The sequence below is a fragment of the Phyllobates terribilis genome, unplaced genomic scaffold (assembly GCF_046119375.1).
Source record: "Phyllobates terribilis strain yellow unplaced genomic scaffold, ASM4611937v1 Scaffold_437__1_contigs__length_1545540, whole genome shotgun sequence".
Taxonomy (NCBI): Eukaryota; Metazoa; Chordata; class Amphibia; order Anura; family Dendrobatidae; genus Phyllobates; species Phyllobates terribilis.
In genome coordinates this window covers 965,261-986,854 of record NW_027363197.1, presented here as the reverse complement: position 1 = coordinate 986,854, position 21,594 = coordinate 965,261, and the positions used below count along the sequence as shown (strand labels likewise).

The 21,594-nt window shown below is 44.7% G+C and overlaps 15 non-coding genes across 15 annotated transcripts; all 15 read left to right on the top strand.

Moving 5' to 3' along the window:
- The first annotated feature begins 855 nt into the window (after positions 1 to 855).
- Positions 856 to 1,046, top strand: LOC141228884 (U2 spliceosomal RNA). The gene has a single exon (XR_012295680.1). It is a non-coding gene; the product is annotated as a U2 spliceosomal RNA (small nuclear RNA).
- Positions 1,047 to 2,164: 1,118 nt separating this feature from the next.
- Positions 2,165 to 2,355, top strand: LOC141228883 (U2 spliceosomal RNA). The gene has a single exon (XR_012295679.1). It is a non-coding gene; the product is annotated as a U2 spliceosomal RNA (small nuclear RNA).
- Positions 2,356 to 3,473: 1,118 nt separating this feature from the next.
- On the top strand, positions 3,474 to 3,664 carry LOC141228882 (U2 spliceosomal RNA). Its single transcript, XR_012295678.1, has one exon. It is a non-coding gene; the product is annotated as a U2 spliceosomal RNA (small nuclear RNA).
- Positions 3,665 to 4,782: 1,118 nt separating this feature from the next.
- Positions 4,783 to 4,973, top strand: LOC141228881 (U2 spliceosomal RNA). Its single transcript, XR_012295677.1, has one exon. It is a non-coding gene; the product is annotated as a U2 spliceosomal RNA (small nuclear RNA).
- Positions 4,974 to 6,091: 1,118 nt separating this feature from the next.
- LOC141228880 (U2 spliceosomal RNA) lies at positions 6,092 to 6,282 on the top strand. The gene has a single exon (XR_012295676.1). It is a non-coding gene; the product is annotated as a U2 spliceosomal RNA (small nuclear RNA).
- Positions 6,283 to 7,397: 1,115 nt separating this feature from the next.
- Positions 7,398 to 7,588, top strand: LOC141228878 (U2 spliceosomal RNA). Its single transcript, XR_012295674.1, has one exon. It is a non-coding gene; the product is annotated as a U2 spliceosomal RNA (small nuclear RNA).
- A 1,115-nt stretch (positions 7,589 to 8,703) lies between these two features.
- On the top strand, positions 8,704 to 8,894 carry LOC141228877 (U2 spliceosomal RNA). The gene has a single exon (XR_012295673.1). It is a non-coding gene; the product is annotated as a U2 spliceosomal RNA (small nuclear RNA).
- A 1,115-nt stretch (positions 8,895 to 10,009) lies between these two features.
- On the top strand, positions 10,010 to 10,200 carry LOC141228875 (U2 spliceosomal RNA). The gene has a single exon (XR_012295672.1). It is a non-coding gene; the product is annotated as a U2 spliceosomal RNA (small nuclear RNA).
- A 1,118-nt stretch (positions 10,201 to 11,318) lies between these two features.
- Positions 11,319 to 11,509, top strand: LOC141228874 (U2 spliceosomal RNA). Its single transcript, XR_012295671.1, has one exon. It is a non-coding gene; the product is annotated as a U2 spliceosomal RNA (small nuclear RNA).
- Positions 11,510 to 12,627: 1,118 nt separating this feature from the next.
- On the top strand, positions 12,628 to 12,818 carry LOC141228873 (U2 spliceosomal RNA). Its single transcript, XR_012295670.1, has one exon. It is a non-coding gene; the product is annotated as a U2 spliceosomal RNA (small nuclear RNA).
- Positions 12,819 to 13,933: 1,115 nt separating this feature from the next.
- LOC141228693 (U2 spliceosomal RNA) lies at positions 13,934 to 14,124 on the top strand. Its single transcript, XR_012295497.1, has one exon. It is a non-coding gene; the product is annotated as a U2 spliceosomal RNA (small nuclear RNA).
- Positions 14,125 to 15,239: 1,115 nt separating this feature from the next.
- LOC141228228 (U2 spliceosomal RNA) lies at positions 15,240 to 15,430 on the top strand. The gene has a single exon (XR_012295147.1). It is a non-coding gene; the product is annotated as a U2 spliceosomal RNA (small nuclear RNA).
- A 2,412-nt stretch (positions 15,431 to 17,842) lies between these two features.
- LOC141228347 (U2 spliceosomal RNA) lies at positions 17,843 to 18,029 on the top strand. The gene has a single exon (XR_012295262.1). It is a non-coding gene; the product is annotated as a U2 spliceosomal RNA (small nuclear RNA).
- Positions 18,030 to 19,144: 1,115 nt separating this feature from the next.
- LOC141228872 (U2 spliceosomal RNA) lies at positions 19,145 to 19,335 on the top strand. Its single transcript, XR_012295669.1, has one exon. It is a non-coding gene; the product is annotated as a U2 spliceosomal RNA (small nuclear RNA).
- Positions 19,336 to 20,450: 1,115 nt separating this feature from the next.
- On the top strand, positions 20,451 to 20,641 carry LOC141228245 (U2 spliceosomal RNA). The gene has a single exon (XR_012295163.1). It is a non-coding gene; the product is annotated as a U2 spliceosomal RNA (small nuclear RNA).
- Positions 20,642 to 21,594: the final 953 nt, after the last annotated feature.

Genomic DNA, 21,594 nt, shown 5'->3' with positions numbered 1-21,594 from the left:
AGGCAAGCATTTTGGAGCTTTCACCTAAATAACTACAGGTGGTGAGATAAGCTGCACAATATAATTGACCTTTCAGTATATTGTTGCACACACACCATCTATTTAGCAAATGCCCTTGTTATCAACAGCAGCCTTTTAAACTCACCTGAGCTAACAGGTATGTGCGCTGGTTACTCTGCTGCGCTTAAAATTTCTTTTTTGGTTTGCTACAATGCCTTTTCTGAAACGTTGTCTCCTTCTGCTGGAACACTGACTTCTTTCATTTAATGCCTGCAGACTATAAAAGAGAACCCAACCCAAAAAGTTTGGTTGATTAGTCTGTGGCATTCTGTTAAACTGTTGCTTATGGCGGTCTCTGTGAGCTTCTCAGCGACATTCAGCCAGCCAGGTATCCTGCCTGCAGTAGATGGAATGTGGCAATGGAACGCTGGCTGCGCGTGTCATAATAGGCTCTGAGCCTTTATATACCTGTGCACAGCAGCAGCCACCTTCAGTCTGCTGCTGGACAGCCAGCAGCAGCAGCAGCAGCAGGAGAGGTATGTAATCAGGAGCCCTCCTGCTAAGGGTAGACAGCTGCTCGTTCCACCCCACCCCCCGCCTTAATTGGTTCTCCTCCCTTCCAACGGTGTTGAGGCGGGTGGGAACAGCAGGGGGTGAAGGTGCTGTGTTTAAAGAGGTGGAGTTATGCAGATCTAAAACGCGTGGATTGCAGCAGCAGCAAGCCGAAAAGTGCAGGCATGTAAGGGATCTAGAGGTTGACAACATGTCTTCTTAACGGGAGTCCAGGAGCTCATCTCCACAAATGGACTTTTCAGGATCCTTGGGTGGCTCCGTAGTTTGAAACCAATTCTGGTTATCGCTTCTCGGCCTTTTGGCTAAGATCAAGTGTAGTATCTGTTCTTATCAGTTTAATATCTGATACGTCCCCTATCTGGGGACCATATATTAAATGGATTTTTAGAACAGGGAGATGGAAAAAGAGCTTGCTCTGTCCACTCCACGCATTGACCTGGTATTGCAGTATCTCCAGGACCGGTGCACCCCTTCTTTAATGCAGTTTCTAAAATCAGAAAGAATTGAATTCAATGTTTTTTGTTCATTTTGCTTGTTTGTCGGATTTTGGGATGGACTCTTTGGCTTTGCTTTTCTTCTCCTCATTGGATTTTTCATGTTCAAAGTTGCAGAAGCCAGATTACAAGCTCATTTTGGTTCAACTTCAGCAACTGTGCATTGCATTGCCATGTAATGTGATGCAATGCTATCTTTCTAGCTCTCCCTTTTTACTTCCTTTTGGATAAACAGACATATTAGGCAAGCATTTTGGAGCTTTCACCTAAATAACTACAGGTGGTGAGATAAGCTGCACAATATAATTGACCTTTCAGTATATTGTTGCACACACACCATCTATTTAGCAAATGCCCTTGTTATCAACAGCAGCCTTTTAAACTCACCTGAGCTAACAGGTATGTGCGCTGGTTACTCTGCTGCGCTTAAAATTTCTTTTTTGGTTTGCTACAATGCCTTTTCTGAAACGTTGTCTCCTTCTGCTGGAACACTGACTTCTTTCATTTAATGCCTGCAGACTATAAAAGAGAACCCAACCCAAAAAGTTTGGTTGATTAGTCTGTGGCATTCTGTTAAACTGTTGCTTATGGCGGTCTCTGTGAGCTTCTCAGCGACATTCAGCCAGCCAGGTATCCTGCCTGCAGTAGATGGAATGTGGCAATGGAACGCTGGCTGCGCGTGTCATAATAGGCTCTGAGCCTTTATATACCTGTGCACAGCAGCAGCCACCTTCAGTCTGCTGCTGGACAGCCAGCAGCAGCAGCAGCAGCAGGAGAGGTATGTAATCAGGAGCCCTCCTGCTAAGGGTAGACAGCTGCTCGTTCCACCCCACCCCCCGCCTTAATTGGTTCTCCTCCCTTCCAACGGTGTTGAGGCGGGTGGGAACAGCAGGGGGTGAAGGTGCTGTGTTTAAAGAGGTGGAGTTATGCAGATCTAAAACGCGTGGATTGCAGCAGCAGCAAGCCGAAAAGTGCAGGCATGTAAGGGATCTAGAGGTTGACAACATGTCTTCTTAACGGGAGTCCAGGAGCTCATCTCCACAAATGGACTTTTCAGGATCCTTGGGTGGCTCCGTAGTTTGAAACCAATTCTGGTTATCGCTTCTCGGCCTTTTGGCTAAGATCAAGTGTAGTATCTGTTCTTATCAGTTTAATATCTGATACGTCCCCTATCTGGGGACCATATATTAAATGGATTTTTAGAACAGGGAGATGGAAAAAGAGCTTGCTCTGTCCACTCCACGCATTGACCTGGTATTGCAGTATCTCCAGGACCGGTGCACCCCTTCTTTAATGCAGTTTCTAAAATCAGAAAGAATTGAATTCAATGTTTTTTGTTCATTTTGCTTGTTTGTCGGATTTTGGGATGGACTCTTTGGCTTTGCTTTTCTTCTCCTCATTGGATTTTTCATGTTCAAAGTTGCAGAAGCCAGATTACAAGCTCATTTTGGTTCAACTTCAGCAACTGTGCATTGCATTGCCATGTAATGTGATGCAATGCTATCTTTCTAGCTCTCCCTTTTTACTTCCTTTTGGATAAACAGACATATTAGGCAAGCATTTTGGAGCTTTCACCTAAATAACTACAGGTGGTGAGATAAGCTGCACAATATAATTGACCTTTCAGTATATTGTTGCACACACAGCATCTATTTAGCAAATGCCCTTGTTATCAACAGCAGCCTTTTAAACTCACCTGAGCTAACAGGTATGTGCGCTGGTTACTCTGCTGCGCTTAAAATTTCTTTTTTGGTTTGCTACAATGCCTTTTCTGAAACGTTGTCTCCTTCTGCTGGAACACTGACTTCTTTCATTTAATGCCTGCAGACTATAAAAGAGAACCCAACCCAAAAAGTTTGGTTGATTAGTCTGTGGCATTCTGTTAAACTGTTGCTTATGGCGGTCTCTGTGAGCTTCTCAGCGACATTCAGCCAGCCAGGTATCCTGCCTGCAGTAGATGGAATGTGGCAATGGAACGCTGGCTGCGCGTGTCATAATAGGCTCTGAGCCTTTATATACCTGTGCACAGCAGCAGCCACCTTCAGTCTGCTGCTGGACAGCCAGCAGCAGCAGCAGCAGCAGGAGAGGTATGTAATCAGGAGCCCTCCTGCTAAGGGTAGACAGCTGCTCGTTCCACCCCACCCCCCGCCTTAATTGGTTCTCCTCCCTTCCAACGGTGTTGAGGCGGGTGGGAACAGCAGGGGGTGAAGGTGCTGTGTTTAAAGAGGTGGAGTTATGCAGATCTAAAACGCGTGGATTGCAGCAGCAGCAAGCCGAAAAGTGCAGGCATGTAAGGGATCTAGAGGTTGACAACATGTCTTCTTAACGGGAGTCCAGGAGCTCATCTCCACAAATGGACTTTTCAGGATCCTTGGGTGGCTCCGTAGTTTGAAACCAATTCTGGTTATCGCTTCTCGGCCTTTTGGCTAAGATCAAGTGTAGTATCTGTTCTTATCAGTTTAATATCTGATACGTCCCCTATCTGGGGACCATATATTAAATGGATTTTTAGAACAGGGAGATGGAAAAAGAGCTTGCTCTGTCCACTCCACGCATTGACCTGGTATTGCAGTATCTCCAGGACCGGTGCACCCCTTCTTTAATGCAGTTTCTAAAATCAGAAAGAATTGAATTCAATGTTTTTTGTTCATTTTGCTTGTTTGTCGGATTTTGGGATGGACTCTTTGGCTTTGCTTTTCTTCTCCTCATTGGATTTTTCATGTTCAAAGTTGCAGAAGCCAGATTACAAGCTCATTTTGGTTCAACTTCAGCAACTGTGCATTGCATTGCCATGTAATGTGATGCAATGCTATCTTTCTAGCTCTCCCTTTTTACTTCCTTTTGGATAAACAGACATATTAGGCAAGCATTTTGGAGCTTTCACCTAAATAACTACAGGTGGTGAGATAAGCTGCACAATATAATTGACCTTTCAGTATATTGTTGCACACACACCATCTATTTAGCAAATGCCCTTGTTATCAACAGCAGCCTTTTAAACTCACCTGAGCTAACAGGTATGTGCGCTGGTTACTCTGCTGCGCTTAAAATTTCTTTTTTGGTTTGCTACAATGCCTTTTCTGAAACGTTGTCTCCTTCTGCTGGAACACTGACTTCTTTCATTTAATGCCTGCAGACTATAAAAGAGAACCCAACCCAAAAAGTTTGGTTGATTAGTCTGTGGCATTCTGTTAAACTGTTGCTTATGGCGGTCTCTGTGAGCTTCTCAGCGACATTCAGCCAGCCAGGTATCCTGCCTGCAGTAGATGGAATGTGGCAATGGAACGCTGGCTGCGCGTGTCATAATAGGCTCTGAGCCTTTATATACCTGTGCACAGCAGCAGCCACCTTCAGTCTGCTGCTGGACAGCCAGCAGCAGCAGCAGCAGCAGGAGAGGTATGTAATCAGGAGCCCTCCTGCTAAGGGTAGACAGCTGCTCGTTCCACCCCACCCCCCGCCTTAATTGGTTCTCCTCCCTTCCAACGGTGTTGAGGCGGGTGGGAACAGCAGGGGGTGAAGGTGCTGTGTTTAAAGAGGTGGAGTTATGCAGATCTAAAACGCGTGGATTGCAGCAGCAGCAAGCCGAAAAGTGCAGGCATGTAAGAGATCTAGAGGTTGACAACATGTCTTCTTAACGGGAGTCCAGGAGCTCATCTCCACAAATGGACTTTTCAGGATCCTTGGGTGGCTCCGTAGTTTGAAACCAATTCTGGTTATCGCTTCTCGGCCTTTTGGCTAAGATCAAGTGTAGTATCTGTTCTTATCAGTTTAATATCTGATACGTCCCCTATCTGGGGACCATATATTAAATGGATTTTTAGAACAGGGAGATGGAAAAAGAGCTTGCTCTGTCCACTCCACGCATTGACCTGGTATTGCAGTATCTCCAGGACCGGTGCACCCCTTCTTTAATGCAGTTTCTAAAATCAGAAAGAATTGAATTCAATGTTTTTTGTTCATTTTGCTTGTTTGTCGGATTTTGGGATGGACTCTTTGGCTTTGCTTTTCTTCTCCTCATTGGATTTTTCATGTTCAAAGTTGCAGAAGCCAGATTACAAGCTCATTTTGGTTCAACTTCAGCAACTGTGCATTGCATTGCCATGTAATGTGATGCAATGCTATCTTTCTAGCTCTCCCTTTTTACTTCCTTTTGGATAAACAGACATATTAGGCAAGCATTTTGGAGCTTTCACCTAAATAACTACAGGTGGTGAGATAAGCTGCACAATATAATTGACCTTTCAGTATATTGTTGCACACACACCATCTATTTAGCAAATGCCCTTGTTATCAACAGCAGCCTTTTAAACTCACCTGAGCTAACAGGTATGTGCGCTGGTTACTCTGCTGCGCTTAAAATTTCTTTTTTGGTTTGCTACAATGCCTTTTCTGAAACGTTGTCTCCTTCTGCTGGAACACTGACTTCTTTCATTTAATGCCTGCAGACTATAAAAGAGAACCCAACCCAAAAAGTTTGGTTGATTAGTCTGTGGCATTCTGTTAAACTGTTGCTTATGGCGGTCTCTGTGAGCTTCTCAGCGACATTCAGCCAGCCAGGTATCCTGCCTGCAGTAGATGGAATGTGGCAATGGAACGCTGGCTGCGCGTGTCATAATAGGCTCTGAGCCTTTATATACCTGTGCACAGCAGCAGCCACCTTCAGTCTGCTGCTGGACAGCCAGCAGCAGCAGCAGCAGCAGGAGAGGTATGTAATCAGGAGCCCTCCTGCTAAGGGTAGACAGCTGCTCGTTCCACCCCACCCCCCGCCTTAATTGGTTCTCCTCCCTTCCAACGGTGTTGAGGCGGGTGGGAACAGCAGGGGGTGAAGGTGCTGTGTTTAAAGAGGTGGAGTTATGCAGATCTAAAACGCGTGGATTGCAGCAGCAGCAAGCCGAAAAGTGCAGGCATGTAAGGGATCTAGAGGTTGACAACATGTCTTCTTAACGGGAGTCCAGGAGCTCATCTCCACAAATGGACTTTTCAGGATCCTTGGGTGGCTCCGTAGTTTGAAACCAATTCTGGTTATCGCTTCTCGGCCTTTTGGCTAAGATCAAGTGTAGTATCTGTTCTTATCAGTTTAATATCTGATACGTCCCCTATCTGGGGACCATATATTAAATGGATTTTTAGAACAGGGAGATGGAAAAAGAGCTTGCTCTGTCCACTCCACGCATTGACCTGGTATTGCAGTATCTCCAGGACCGGTGCACCCCTTCTTTAATGCAGTTTCTAAAATCAGAAAGAATTGAATTCAATGTTTTTTGTTCATTTTGCTTGTTTGTCGGATTTTGGGATGGACTCTTTGGCTTTGCTTTTCTTCTCCTCATTGGATTTTTCATGTTCAAAGTTGCAGAAGCCAGATTACAAGCTCATTTTGGTTCAACTTCAGCAACTGTGCATTGCATTGCCATGTAATGTGATGCAATGCTATCTTTCTAGCTCTCCCTTTTTACTTCCTTTTGGATAAACAGACATATTAGGCAAGCATTTTGGAGCTTTCACCTAAATAACTACAGGTGGTGAGATAAGCTGCACAATATAATTGACCTTTCAGTATATTGTTGCACACACACCATCTATTTAGCAAATGCCCTTGTTATCAACAGCAGCCTTTTAAACTCACCTGAGCTAACAGGTATGTGCGCTGGTTACTCTGCTGCGCTTAAAATTTCTTTTTTGGTTTGCTACAATGCCTTTTCTGAAACGTTGTCTCCTTCTGCTGGAACACTGACTTCTTTCATTTAATGCCTGCAGACTATAAAAGAGAACCCAACCCAAAAAGTTTGGTTGATTAGTCTGTGGCATTCTGTTAAACTGTTGCTTATGGCGGTCTCTGTGAGCTTCTCAGCGACATTCAGCCAGCCAGGTATCCTGCCTGCAGTAGATGGAATGTGGCAATGGAACGCTGGCTGCGCGTGTCATAATAGGCTCTGAGCCTTTATATACCTGTGCACAGCAGCAGCCACCTTCAGTCTGCTGCTGGACAGCCAGCAGCAGCAGCAGCAGGAGAGGTATGTAATCAGGAGCCCTCCTGCTAAGGGTAGACAGCTGCTCGTTCCACCCCACCCCCCGCCTTAATTGGTTCTCCTCCCTTCCAACGGTGTTGAGGCGGGTGGGAACATCAGGGGGTGAAGGTGCTGTGTTTAAAGAGGTGGAGTTATGCAGATCTAAAACGCGTGGATTGCAGCAGCAGCAAGCCGAAAAGTGCAGGCATGTAAGGGATCTAGAGGTTGACAACATGTCTTCTTAACGGGAGTCCAGGAGCTCATCTCCACAAATGGACTTTTCAGGATCCTTGGGTGGCTCCGTAGTTTGAAACCAATTCTGGTTATCGCTTCTCGGCCTTTTGGCTAAGATCAAGTGTAGTATCTGTTCTTATCAGTTTAATATCTGATACGTCCCCTATCTGGGGACCATATATTAAATGGATTTTTAGAACAGGGAGATGGAAAAAGAGCTTGCTCTGTCCACTCCACGCATTGACCTGGTATTGCAGTATCTCCAGGACCGGTGCACCCCTTCTTTAATGCAGTTTCTAAAATCAGAAAGAATTGAATTCAATGTTTTTTGTTCATTTTGCTTGTTTGTCGGATTTTGGGATGGACTCTTTGGCTTTGCTTTTCTTCTCCTCATTGGATTTTTCATGTTCAAAGTTGCAGAAGCCAGATTACAAGCTCATTTTGGTTCAACTTCAGCAACTGTGCATTGCATTGCCATGTAATGTGATGCAATGCTATCTTTCTAGCTCTCCCTTTTTACTTCTTTTTGGATAAACAGACATATTAGGCAAGCATTTTGGAGCTTTCACCTAAATAACTACAGGTGGTGAGATAAGCTGCACAATATAATTGACCTTTCAGTATATTGTTGCACACACACCATCTATTTAGCAAATGCCCTTGTTATCAACAGCAGCCTTTTAAACTCACCTGAGCTAACAGGTATGTGCGCTGGTTACTCTGCTGCGCTTAAAATTTCTTTTTTGGTTTGCTACAATGCCTTTTCTGAAACGTTGTCTCCTTCTGCTGGAACACTGACTTCTTTCATTTAATGCCTGCAGACTATAAAAGAGAACCCAACCCAAAAAGTTTGGTTGATTAGTCTGTGGCATTCTGTTAAACTGTTGCTTATGGCGGTCTCTGTGAGCTTCTCAGCGACATTCAGCCAGCCAGGTATCCTGCCTGCAGTAGATGGAATGTGGCAATGGAACGCTGGCTGCGCGTGTCATAATAGGCTCTGAGCCTTTATATACCTGTGCACAGCAGCAGCCACCTTCAGTCTGCTGCTGGACAGCCAGCAGCAGCAGCAGCAGGAGAGGTATGTAATCAGGAGCCCTCCTGCTAAGGGTAGACAGCTGCTCGTTCCACCCCACCCCCCGCCTTAATTGGTTCTCCTCCCTTCCAACGGTGTTGAGGCGGGTGGGAACAGCAGGGGGTGAAGGTGCTGTGTTTAAAGAGGTGGAGTTATGCAGATCTAAAACGCGTGGATTGCAGCAGCAGCAAGCCGAAAAGTGCAGGCATGTAAGGGATCTAGAGGTTGACAACATGTCTTCTTAACGGGAGTCCAGGAGCTCATCTCCACAAATGGACTTTTCAGGATCCTTGGGTGGCTCCGTAGTTTGAAACCAATTCTGGTTATCGCTTCTCGGCCTTTTGGCTAAGATCAAGTGTAGTATCTGTTCTTATCAGTTTAATATCTGATACGTCCCCTATCTGGGGACCATATATTAAATGGATTTTTAGAACAGGGAGATGGAAAAAGAGCTTGCTCTGTCCACTCCACGCATTGACCTGGTATTGCAGTATCTCCAGGACCGGTGCACCCCTTCTTTAATGCAGTTTCTAAAATCAGAAAGAATTGAATTCAATGTTTTTTGTTCATTTTGCTTGTTTGTCGGATTTTGGGATGGACTCTTTGGCTTTGCTTTTCTTCTCCTCATTGGATTTTTCATGTTCAAAGTTGCAGAAGCCAGATTACAAGCTCATTTTGGTTCAACTTCAGCAACTGTGCATTGCATTGCCATGTAATGTGATGCAATGCTATCTTTCTAGCTCTCCCTTTTTACTTCCTTTTGGATAAACAGACATATTAGGCAAGCATTTTGGAGCTTTCACCTAAATAACTACAGGTGGTGAGATAAGCTGCACAATATAATTGACCTTTCAGTATATTGTTGCACACACACCATCTATTTAGCAAATGCCCTTGTTATCAACAGCAGCCTTTTAAACTCACCTGAGCTAACAGGTATGTGCGCTGGTTACTCTGCTGCGCTTAAAATTTCTTTTTTGGTTTGCTACAATGCCTTTTCTGAAACGTTGTCTCCTTCTGCTGGAACACTGACTTCTTTCATTTAATGCCTGCAGACTATAAAAGAGAACCCAACCCAAAAAGTTTGGTTGATTAGTCTGTGGCATTCTGTTAAACTGTTGCTTATGGCGGTCTCTGTGAGCTTCTCAGCGACATTCAGCCAGCCAGGTATCCTGCCTGCAGTAGATGGAATGTGGCAATGGAACGCTGGCTGCGCGTGTCATAATAGGCTCTGAGCCTTTATATACCTGTGCACAGCAGCAGCCACCTTCAGTCTGCTGCTGGACAGCCAGCAGCAGCAGCAGCAGGAGAGGTATGTAATCAGGAGCCCTCCTGCTAAGGGTAGACAGCTGCTCGTTCCACCCCACCCCCCGCCTTAATTGGTTCTCCTCCCTTCCAACGGTGTTGAGGCGGGTGGGAACATCAGGGGGTGAAGGTGCTGTGTTTAAAGAGGTGGAGTTATGCAGATCTAAAACGCGTGGATTGCAGCAGCAGCAAGCCGAAAAGTGCAGGCATGTAAGGGATCTAGAGGTTGACAACATGTCTTCTTAACGGGAGTCCAGGAGCTCATCTCCACAAATGGACTTTTCAGGATCCTTGGGTGGCTCCGTAGTTTGAAACCAATTCTGGTTATCGCTTCTCGGCCTTTTGGCTAAGATCAAGTGTAGTATCTGTTCTTATCAGTTTAATATCTGATACGTCCCCTATCTGGGGACCATATATTAAATGGATTTTTAGAACAGGGAGATGGAAAAAGAGCTTGCTCTGTCCACTCCACGCATTGACCTGGTATTGCAGTATCTCCAGGACCGGTGCACCCCTTCTTTAATGCAGTTTCTAAAATCAGAAAGAATTGAATTCAATGTTTTTTGTTCATTTTGCTTGTTTGTCGGATTTTGGGATGGACTCTTTGGCTTTGCTTTTCTTCTCCTCATTGGATTTTTCATGTTCAAAGTTGCAGAAGCCAGATTACAAGCTCATTTTGGTTCAACTTCAGCAACTGTGCATTGCATTGCCATGTAATGTGATGCAATGCTATCTTTCTAGCTCTCCCTTTTTACTTCCTTTTGGATAAACAGACATATTAGGCAAGCATTTTGGAGCTTTCACCTAAATAACTACAGGTGGTGAGATAAGCTGCACAATATAATTGACCTTTCAGTATATTGTTGCACACACACCATCTATTTAGCAAATGCCCTTGTTATCAACAGCAGCCTTTTAAACTCACCTGAGCTAACAGGTATGTGCGCTGGTTACTCTGCTGCGCTTAAAATTTCTTTTTTGGTTTGCTACAATGCCTTTTCTGAAACGTTGTCTCCTTCTGCTGGAACACTGACTTCTTTCATTTAATGCCTGCAGACTATAAAAGAGAACCCAACCCAAAAAGTTTGGTTGATTAGTCTGTGGCATTCTGTTAAACTGTTGCTTATGGCGGTCTCTGTGAGCTTCTCAGCGACATTCAGCCAGCCAGGTATCCTGCCTGCAGTAGATGGAATGTGGCAATGGAACGCTGGCTGCGCGTGTCATAATAGGCTCTGAGCCTTTATATACCTGTGCACAGCAGCAGCCACCTTCAGTCTGCTGCTGGACAGCCAGCAGCAGCAGCAGCAGCAGGAGAGGTATGTAATCAGGAGCCCTCCTGCTAAGGGTAGACAGCTGCTCGTTCCACCCCACCCCCCGCCTTAATTGGTTCTCCTCCCTTCCAACGGTGTTGAGGCGGGTGGGAACAGCAGGGGGTGAAGGTGCTGTGTTTAAAGAGGTGGAGTTATGCAGATCTAAAACGCGTGGATTGCAGCAGCAGCAAGCCGAAAAGTGCAGGCATGTAAGGGATCTAGAGGTTGACAACATGTCTTCTTAACGGGAGTCCAGGAGCTCATCTCCACAAATGGACTTTTCAGGATCCTTGGGTGGCTCCGTAGTTTGAAACCAATTCTGGTTATCGCTTCTCGGCCTTTTGGCTAAGATCAAGTGTAGTATCTGTTCTTATCAGTTTAATATCTGATACGTCCCCTATCTGGGGACCATATATTAAATGGATTTTTAGAACAGGGAGATGGAAAAAGAGCTTGCTCTGTCCACTCCACGCATTGACCTGGTATTGCAGTATCTCCAGGACCGGTGCACCCCTTCTTTAATGCAGTTTCTAAAATCAGAAAGAATTGAATTCAATGTTTTTTGTTCATTTTGCTTGTTTGTCGGATTTTGGGATGGACTCTTTGGCTTTGCTTTTCTTCTCCTCATTGGATTTTTCATGTTCAAAGTTGCAGAAGCCAGATTACAAGCTCATTTTGGTTCAACTTCAGCAACTGTGCATTGCATTGCCATGTAATGTGATGCAATGCTATCTTTCTAGCTCTCCCTTTTTACTTCCTTTTGGATAAACAGACATATTAGGCAAGCATTTTGGAGCTTTCACCTAAATAACTACAGGTGGTGAGATAAGCTGCACAATATAATTGACCTTTCAGTATATTGTTGCACACACACCATCTATTTAGCAAATGCCCTTGTTATCAACAGCAGCCTTTTAAACTCACCTGAGCTAACAGGTATGTGCGCTGGTTACTCTGCTGCGCTTAAAATTTCTTTTTTGGTTTGCTACAATGCCTTTTCTGAAACGTTGTCTCCTTCTGCTGGAACACTGACTTCTTTCATTTAATGCCTGCAGACTATAAAAGAGAACCCAACCCAAAAAGTTTGGTTGATTAGTCTGTGGCATTCTGTTAAACTGTTGCTTATGGCGGTCTCTGTGAGCTTCTCAGCGACATTCAGCCAGCCAGGTATCCTGCCTGCAGTAGATGGAATGTGGCAATGGAACGCTGGCTGCGCGTGTCATAATAGGCTCTGAGCCTTTATATACCTGTGCACAGCAGCAGCCACCTTCAGTCTGCTGCTGGACAGCCAGCAGCAGCAGCAGCAGCAGGAGAGGTATGTAATCAGGAGCCCTCCTGCTAAGGGTAGACAGCTGCTCGTTCCACCCCACCCCCCGCCTTAATTGGTTCTCCTCCCTTCCAACGGTGTTGAGGCGGGTGGGAACAGCAGGGGGTGAAGGTGCTGTGTTTAAAGAGGTGGAGTTATGCAGATCTAAAACGCGTGGATTGCAGCAGCAGCAAGCCGAAAAGTGCAGGCATGTAAGGGATCTAGAGGTTGACAACATGTCTTCTTAACGGGAGTCCAGGAGCTCATCTCCACAAATGGACTTTTCAGGATCCTTGGGTGGCTCCGTAGTTTGAAACCAATTCTGGTTATCGCTTCTCGGCCTTTTGGCTAAGATCAAGTGTAGTATCTGTTCTTATCAGTTTAATATCTGATACGTCCCCTATCTGGGGACCATATATTAAATGGATTTTTAGAACAGGGAGATGGAAAAAGAGCTTGCTCTGTCCACTCCACGCATTGACCTGGTATTGCAGTATCTCCAGGACCGGTGCACCCCTTCTTTAATGCAGTTTCTAAAATCAGAAAGAATTGAATTCAATGTTTTTTGTTCATTTTGCTTGTTTGTCGGATTTTGGGATGGACTCTTTGGCTTTGCTTTTCTTCTCCTCATTGGATTTTTCATGTTCAAAGTTGCAGAAGCCAGATTACAAGCTCATTTTGGTTCAACTTCAGCAACTGTGCATTGCATTGCCATGTAATGTGATGCAATGCTATCTTTCTAGCTCTCCCTTTTTACTTCCTTTTGGATAAACAGACATATTAGGCAAGCATTTTGGAGCTTTCACCTAAATAACTACAGGTGGTGAGATAAGCTGCACAATATAATTGACCTTTCAGTATATTGTTGCACACACACCATCTATTTAGCAAATGCCCTTGTTATCAACAGCAGCCTTTTAAACTCACCTGAGCTAACAGGTATGTGCGCTGGTTACTCTGCTGCGCTTAAAATTTCTTTTTTGGTTTGCTACAATGCCTTTTCTGAAACGTTGTCTCCTTCTGCTGGAACACTGACTTCTTTCATTTAATGCCTGCAGACTATAAAAGAGAACCCAACCCAAAAAGTTTGGTTGATTAGTCTGTGGCATTCTGTTAAACTGTTGCTTATGGCGGTCTCTGTGAGCTTCTCAGCGACATTCAGCCAGCCAGGTATCCTGCCTGCAGTAGATGGAATGTGGCAATGGAACGCTGGCTGCGCGTGTCATAATAGGCTCTGAGCCTTTATATACCTGTGCACAGCAGCAGCCACCTTCAGTCTGCTGCTGGACAGCCAGCAGCAGCAGCAGCAGGAGAGGTATGTAATCAGGAGCCCTCCTGCTAAGGGTAGACAGCTGCTCGTTCCACCCCACCCCCCGCCTTAATTGGTTCTCCTCCCTTCCAACGGTGTTGAGGCGGGTGGGAACAGCAGGGGGTGAAGGTGCTGTGTTTAAAGAGGTGGAGTTATGCAGATCTAAAACGCGTGGATTGCAGCAGCAGCAAGCCGAAAAGTGCAGGCATGTAAGGGATCTAGAGGTTGACAACATGTCTTCTTAACGGGAGTCCAGGAGCTCATCTCCACAAATGGACTTTTCAGGATCCTTGGGTGGCTCCGTAGTTTGAAACCAATTCTGGTTATCGCTTCTCGGCCTTTTGGCTAAGATCAAGTGTAGTATCTGTTCTTATCAGTTTAATATCTGATACGTCCCCTATCTGGGGACCATATATTAAATGGATTTTTAGAACAGGGAGATGGAAAAAGAGCTTGCTCTGTCTACTCCACGCATTGACCTGGTATTGCAGTATCTCCAGGACCGGTGCACCCCTTCTTTAATGCAGTTTCTAAAATCAGAAAGAATTGAATTCAATGTTTTTTGTTCATTTTGCTTGTTTGTCGGATTTTGGGATGGACTCTTTGGCTTTGCTTTTCTTCTCCTCATTGGATTTTTCATGTTCAAAGTTGCAGAAGCCAGATTACAAGCTCATTTTGGTTCAACTTCAGCAACTGTGCATTGCATTGCCATGTAATGTGATGCAATGCTATCTTTCTAGCTCTCCCTTTTTACCTCCTTTTGGATAAACAGACATATTAGGCAAGCATTTTGGAGCTTTCACCTAAATAACTACAGGTGGTGAGATAAGCTGCACAATATAATTGACCTTTCAGTATATTGTTGCACACACACCATCTATTTAGCAAATGCCCTTGTTATCAACAGCAGCCTTTTAAACTCACCTGAGCTAACAGGTATGTGCGCTGGTTACTCTGCTGCGCTTAAAATTTCTTTTTTGGTTTGCTACAATGCCTTTTCTGAAACGTTGTCTCCTTCTGCTGGAACACTGACTTCTTTCATTTAATGCCTGCAGACTATAAAAGAGAACCCAACCCAAAAAGTTTGGTTGATTAGTCTGTGGCATTCTGTTAAACTGTTGCTTATGGCGGTCTCTGTGAGCTTCTCAGCGACATTCAGCCAGCCAGGCATCCTGCCTGCAGTAGATGGAATGTGGCAATGGAACGCTGGCTGCGCGTGTCATAATAGGCTCTGAGCCTTTATATACCTGTGCACAGCAGCAGCCACCTTCAGTCTGCTGCTGGACAGCCAGCAGCAGCAGCAGCAGGAGAGGTATGTAATCAGGAGCCCTCCTGCTAAGGGTAGACAGCTGCTCGTTCCACCCCACCCCCCGCCTTAATTGGTTCTCCTCCCTTCCAACGGTGTTGAGGCGGGTGGGAACAGCAGGGGGTGAAGGTGCTGTGTTTAAAGAGGTGGAGTTATGCAGATCTAAAACGCGTGGATTGCAGCAGCAGCAAGCCGAAAAGTGCAGGCATGTAAGGGATGTAGAGGTTGACAACATGTCTTCTTAACGGGAGTCCAGGAGCTCATCTCCACAAATGGACTTTTCAGGATCCTTGGGTGGCTCCGTAGTTTGAAACCAATTCTGGTTATCGCTTCTCGGCCTTTTGGCTAAGATCAAGTGTAGTATCTGTTCTTATCAGTTTAATATCTGATACGTCCCCTATCTGGGGACCATATATTAAATGGATTTTTAGAACAGGGAGATGGGAAAAGAGCTTGCTCTGTCCACTCCACGCATTGACCTGGTATTGCAGTATCTCCAGGACCGGTGCGCCCCTTCTTTAATGCAGTTTCTAAAATCAGAAAGAATTGAATTCAATGTTTTTTGTTCATTTTGCTTGTTTGTCGGATTTTGGGATGGACTCTTTGGCTTTGCTTTTCTTCTCCTCATTGGATTTTTCATGTTCAAAGTTGCAGAAGCCAGATTACAAGCTCATTTTGGTTCAACTTCAGCAACTGTGCATTGCATTGCCATGTAATGTGATGCAATGCTATCTTTCTAGCTCTCCCTTTTTACTTCCTTTTGGATAAACAGACATATTAGGCAAGCATTTTGGAGCTTTCACCTAAATAACTACAGGTGGTGAGATAAGCTGCACAATATAATTGACCTTTCAGTATATTGTTGCACACACACCATCTATTTAGCAAATGCCCTTGTTATCAACAGCAGCCTTTTAAACTCACCTGAGCTAACAGGTATGTGCGCTGGTTACTCTGCTGCGCTTAAAATTTCTTTTTTGGTTTGCTACAATGCCTTTTCTGAAACGTTGTCTCCTTCTGCTGGAACACTGACTTCTTTCATTTAATGCCTGCAGACTATAAAAGAGAACCCAACCCAAAAAGTTTGGTTGATTAGTCTGTGGCATTCTGTTAAACTGTTGCTTATGGCGGTCTCTGTGAGCTTCTCAGCGACATTCAGCCAGCCAGGTATCCTGCCTGCAGTAGATGGAATGTGGCAATGGAACGCTGGCTGCGCGTGTCATAATAGGCTCTGAGCCTTTATATACCTGTGCACAGCAGCAGCCACCTTCAGTCTGCTGCTGGACAGCCAGGAGCAGCAGCAGCAGGAGAGGTATGTAATCAGGAGCCCTCCTGCTAAGGGTAGACAGCTGCTCGTTCCACCCCACCCCCCGCCTTAATTGGTTCTCCTCCCTTCCAACGGTGTTGAGGCGGGTGGGAACAGCAGGGGGTGAAGGTGCTGTGTTTAAAGAGGTGGAGTTATGCAGATCTAAAACGCGTGGATTGCAGCAGCAGCAAGCCGAAAAGTGCAGGCATGTAAGGGATCTAGAGGTTGACAACATGTCTTCTTAACGGGAGTCCAGGAGCTCATCTCCACAAATGGACTTTTCAGGATCCTTGGGTGGCTCCGTAGTTTGAAACCAATTCTGGTTATCGCTTCTCGGCCTTTTGGCTAAGATCAGGTGCAGTGATCTACCAGTTGCTGCCTTGGCCTTGGCTAGGAGGTGCCCAGGGTACCCGGCTCCTTGACCTGGGGGGATCGCTTTGTCTAACGGCAGGGCTTCACCCTCCTGCTGCTATTGGGGAGTCGGATTAGTCCCTGGGCAACGAGAGGCGATCATCGTGTCACCACACATAGCTGTGGGTTGCAGTTCTTTTGGAGGAAGAAGATGGAGTTGACGAGGAAGAGGAACTGTTTACGGTTCTATGTGAAGACGGAGTTAGAGGATTTTTCGTTGGAGGAGAATCAGATCTTGGATATTCTGTTCAAGTATGGGACGATCATTGAAGAGGACATTTTTTGTATGCAAGAAATCAAGTTTAAAAAGGTATTTGACGTAACACTGAAGTCTGAAGAAAAGTGTATTTGTCTTCTCAAGAATTGGGAAGGAAAAGAAATTGGAGTTAATGCTCTTTTTGCTGGAAGGCCGAAAAAGGTGGTTATCTGTATGGATGACCCCTTTGTAGAGATGGAGGAAGTGATGGAGTTTTTGAAGCCATGGAGTATTTTGGTAAAATTCCAGAAGGACTACTTAAATAAAGTGGGAGTCTGGAATGGGAAGAGAAGTTTCCTAGTTTGGGAAAATGGACAAAATGAACTAAGTTTAGGAAGGATTGTTATAAATGGTAAATGTGGATTCAGTTATGTGGAAAATGGTAAAAGAAGAATTGATAATGGGAAACCTGGATTTTGTTATGAGGAAGGTGGGAAAAAAGAGGAGAAAGGGAAAAAGATATTTGAAGAATCGTTTGAAGATTGTAAAGAGAAAGAAGACAAAGATATACAAGTAGTTGAAAATAAGAAGGAGTTTGTGGGAGAGAAGCATGAGTTCTCAGGAGTTGGGGACTCTATGTTTTGCAGACTGGAGAGAGTACCTAGAAGTAAAGACGTTAAGGAAAAAAGGAAGGTGGATGATAAGGGAAAAGAGAAAGTAATGCAGGATTGTGTTGATACCAGTGCTGAAGCTGAAGAAGATGAAAAGATTTTGCTGCAAGGTTTTGACTGGAAATTGTTGGACATGTCATGGAGGAAGAAGAAACGTGGAAGAAGAAAAATGTTGAGTTGATGTTTTTGTTGGAAGTTTTTTGTTGTTGATGTAAGGATATGTTATGTTATGTTTTATTTATTAATTATCATTAAATTTTCTTAAAAAAAACAAAAAGTTGAATTCGGATGATGAAGGCGTAGGCGACATTTTTTTGGTTATCCATGCAAATGGAATTTAATTTATGTCGCGTCTTCTGACGCATTCAATTAAAAAAATCTGTTCTTATCAGTTTAATATCTGATACGTCCCCTATCTGGGGACCATATATTAAATGGATTTTTAGAACAGGGAGATGGAAAAAGAGCTTGCTCTGTCCACTCCACGCATTGACCTGGTATTGCAGTATCTCCAGGACCGGTGCACCCCTTCTTTAATGCAGTTTCTAAAATCAGAAAGAATTGAATTCAATGTTTTTTGTTCATTTTGCTTGTTTGTCGGATTTTGGGATGGACTCTTTGGCTTTGCTTTTCTTCTCCTCATTGGATTTTTCATGTTCAAAGTTGCAGAAGCCAGATTACAAGCTCATTTTGGTTCAACTTCAGCAACTGTGCATTGCATTGCCATGTAATGTGATGCAATGCTATCTTTCTAGCTCTCCCTTTTTACTTCCTTTTGGATAAACAGACATATTAGGCAAGCATTTTGGAGCTTTCACCTAAATAACTACAGGTGGTGAGATAAGCTGCACAATATAATTGACCTTTCAGTATATTGTTGCACACACACCATCTATTTAGCAAATGCCCTTGTTATCAACAGCAGCCTTTTAAACTCACCTGAGCTAACAGGTATGTGCGCTGGTTACTCTGCTGCGCTTAAAATTTCTTTTTTGGTTTGCTACAATGCCTTTTCTGAAACGTTGTCTCCTTCTGCTGGAACACTGACTTCTTTCATTTAATGCCTGCAGACTATAAAAGAGAACCCAACCCAAAAAGTTTGGTTGATTAGTCTGTGGCATTCTGTTAAACTGTTGCTTATGGCGGTCTCTGTGAGCTTCTCAGCGACATTCAGCCAGCCAGGTATCCTGCCTGCAGTAGATGGAATGTGGCAATGGAACGCTGGCTGCGCGTGTCATAATAGGCTCTGAGCCTTTATATACCTGTGCACAGCAGCAGCCACCTTCAGTCTGCTGCTGGACAGCCAGCAGCAGCAGCAGCAGGAGAGGTATGTAATCAGGAGCCCTCCTGCTAAGGGTAGACAGCTGCTCGTTCCACCCCACCCCCCGCCTTAATTGGTTCTCCTCCCTTCCAACGGTGTTGAGGCGGGTGGGAACAGCAGGGGGTGAAGGTGCTGTGTTTAAAGAGGTGGAGTTATGCAGATCTAAAACGCGTGGATTGCAGCAGCAGCAAGCCGAAAAGTGCAGGCATGTAAGGGATCTAGAGGTTGACAACATGTCTTCTTAACGGGAGTCCAGGAGCTCATCTCCACAAATGGACTTTTCAGGATCCTTGGGTGGCTCCGTAGTTTGAAACCAATTCTGGTTATCGCTTCTCGGCCTTTTGGCTAAGATCAAGTGTAGTATCTGTTCTTATCAGTTTAATATCTGATACGTCCCCTATCTGGGGACCATATATTAAATGGATTTTTAGAACAGGGAGATGGAAAAAGAGCTTGCTCTGTCCACTCCACGCATTGACCTGGTATTGCAGTATCTCCAGGACCGGTGCACCCCTTCTTTAATGCAGTTTCTAAAATCAGAAAGAATTGAATTCAATGTTTTTTGTTCATTTTGCTTGTTTGTCGGATTTTGGGATGGACTCTTTGGCTTTGCTTTTCTTCTCCTCATTGGATTTTTCATGTTCAAAGTTGCAGAAGCCAGATTACAAGCACATTTTGGTTCAACTTCAGCAACTGTGCATTGCATTGCCATGTAATGTGATGCAATGCTATCTTTCTAGCTCTCCCTTTTTACTTCCTTTTGGATAAACAGACATATTAGGCAAGCATTTTGGAGCTTTCACCTAAATAACTACAGGTGGTGAGATAAGCTGCACAATATAATTGACCTTTCAGTATATTGTTGCACACACACCATCTATTTAGCAAATGCCCTTGTTATCAACAGCAGCCTTTTAAACTCACCTGAGCTAACAGGTATGTGCGCTGGTTACTCTGCTGCGCTTAAAATTTCTTTTTTGGTTTGCTACAATGCCTTTTCTGAAACGTTGTCTCCTTCTGCTGGAACACTGACTTCTTTCATTTAATGCCTGCAGACTATAAAAGAGAACCCAACCCAAAAAGTTTGGTTGATTAGTCTGTGGCATTCTGTTAAACTGTTGCTTATGGCGGTCTCTGTGAGCTTCTCAGCGACATTCAGCCAGCCAGGTATCCTGCCTGCAGTAGATGGAATGTGGCAATGGAACGCTGGCTGCGCGTGTCATAATAGGCTCTGAGCCTTTATATACCTGTGCACAGCAGCAGCCACCTTCAGTCTGCTGCTGGACAGCCAGCAGCAGCAGCAGCAGGAGAGGTATGTAATCAGGAGCCCTCCTGCTAAGGGTAGACAGCTGCTCGTTCCACCCCACCCCCCGCCTTAATTGGTTCTCCTCCCTTCCAACGGTGTTGAGGCGGGTGGGAACAGCAGGGGGTGAAGGTGCTGTGTTTAAAGAGGTGGAGTTATGCAGATCTAAAACGCGTGGATTGCAGCAGCAGCAAGCCGAAAAGTGCAGGCATGTAAGGGATCTAGAGGTTGACAACATGTCTTCTTAACGGGAGTCCAGGAGCTCATCTCCACAAATGGACTTTTCAGGATCCTTGGGTGGCTCCGTAGTTTGAAACCAATTCTGGTTATCGCTTCTCGGCCTTTTGGCTAAGATCAAGTGTAGTATCTGTTCTTATCAGTTTAATATCTGATACGTCCCCTATCTGGGGACCATATATTAAATGGATTTTTAGAACAGGGAGATGGAAAAAGAGCTTGCTCTGTCCACTCCACACATTGACCTGGTATTGCAGTATCTCCAGGACCGGTGCACCCCTTCTTTAATGCAGTTTCTAAAATCAGAAAGAATTGAATTCAATGTTTTTTGTTCATTTTGCTTGTTTGTCGGATTTTGGGATGGACTCTTTGGCTTTGCTTTTCTTCTCCTCATTGGATTTTTCATGTTCAAAGTTGCAGAAGCCAGATTACAAGCTCATTTTGGTTCAACTTCAGCAACTGTGCATTGCATTGCCATGTAATGTGATGCAATGCTATCTTTCTAGCTCTCCCTTTTTACTTCCTTTTGGATAAACAGACATATTAGGCAAGCATTTTGGAGCTTTCACCTAAATAACTACAGGTGGTGAGATAAGCTGCACAATATAATTGACCTTTCAGTATATTGTTGCACACACACCATCTATTTAGCAAATGCCCTTGTTATCAACAGCAGCCTTTTAAACTCACCTGAGCTAACAGGTATGTGCGCTGGTTACTCTGCTGCGCTTAAAATTTCTTTTTTGGTTTGCTACAATGCCTTTTCTGAAACGTTGTCTCCTTCTGCTGGAACACTGACTTCTTTCATTTAATGCCTGCAGACTATAAAAGAGAACCCAACCCAAAAAGTTTGGTTGATTAGTCTGTGGCATTCTGTTAAACTGTTGCTTATGGCGGTCTCTGTGAGATCCTCAGCGACATTCAGCCAGCCAGGTGTCCTGCCTGCAGTAGATGGAATGTGGCAATGGAACGCTGGCTGCGCGTGTCATAATAGGCTCTGAGCCTTTATATACCTGTGCACAGCAGCAGCCACCTTCAGTCTGCTGCTGGACAGCCAGCAGCAGCAGCAGCAGGAGAGGTATGTAATCAGGAGCCCTCCTGCTAAGGGTAGACAGCTGCTCGTTCCACCCCACCCCCCGCCTTAATTGGTTCTCCTCCCTTCCAACGGTGTTGAGGCGGGTGGGAACAGCAGGGGGTGAAGGTGCTGTGTTTAAAGAGGTGGAGTTATGCAGATC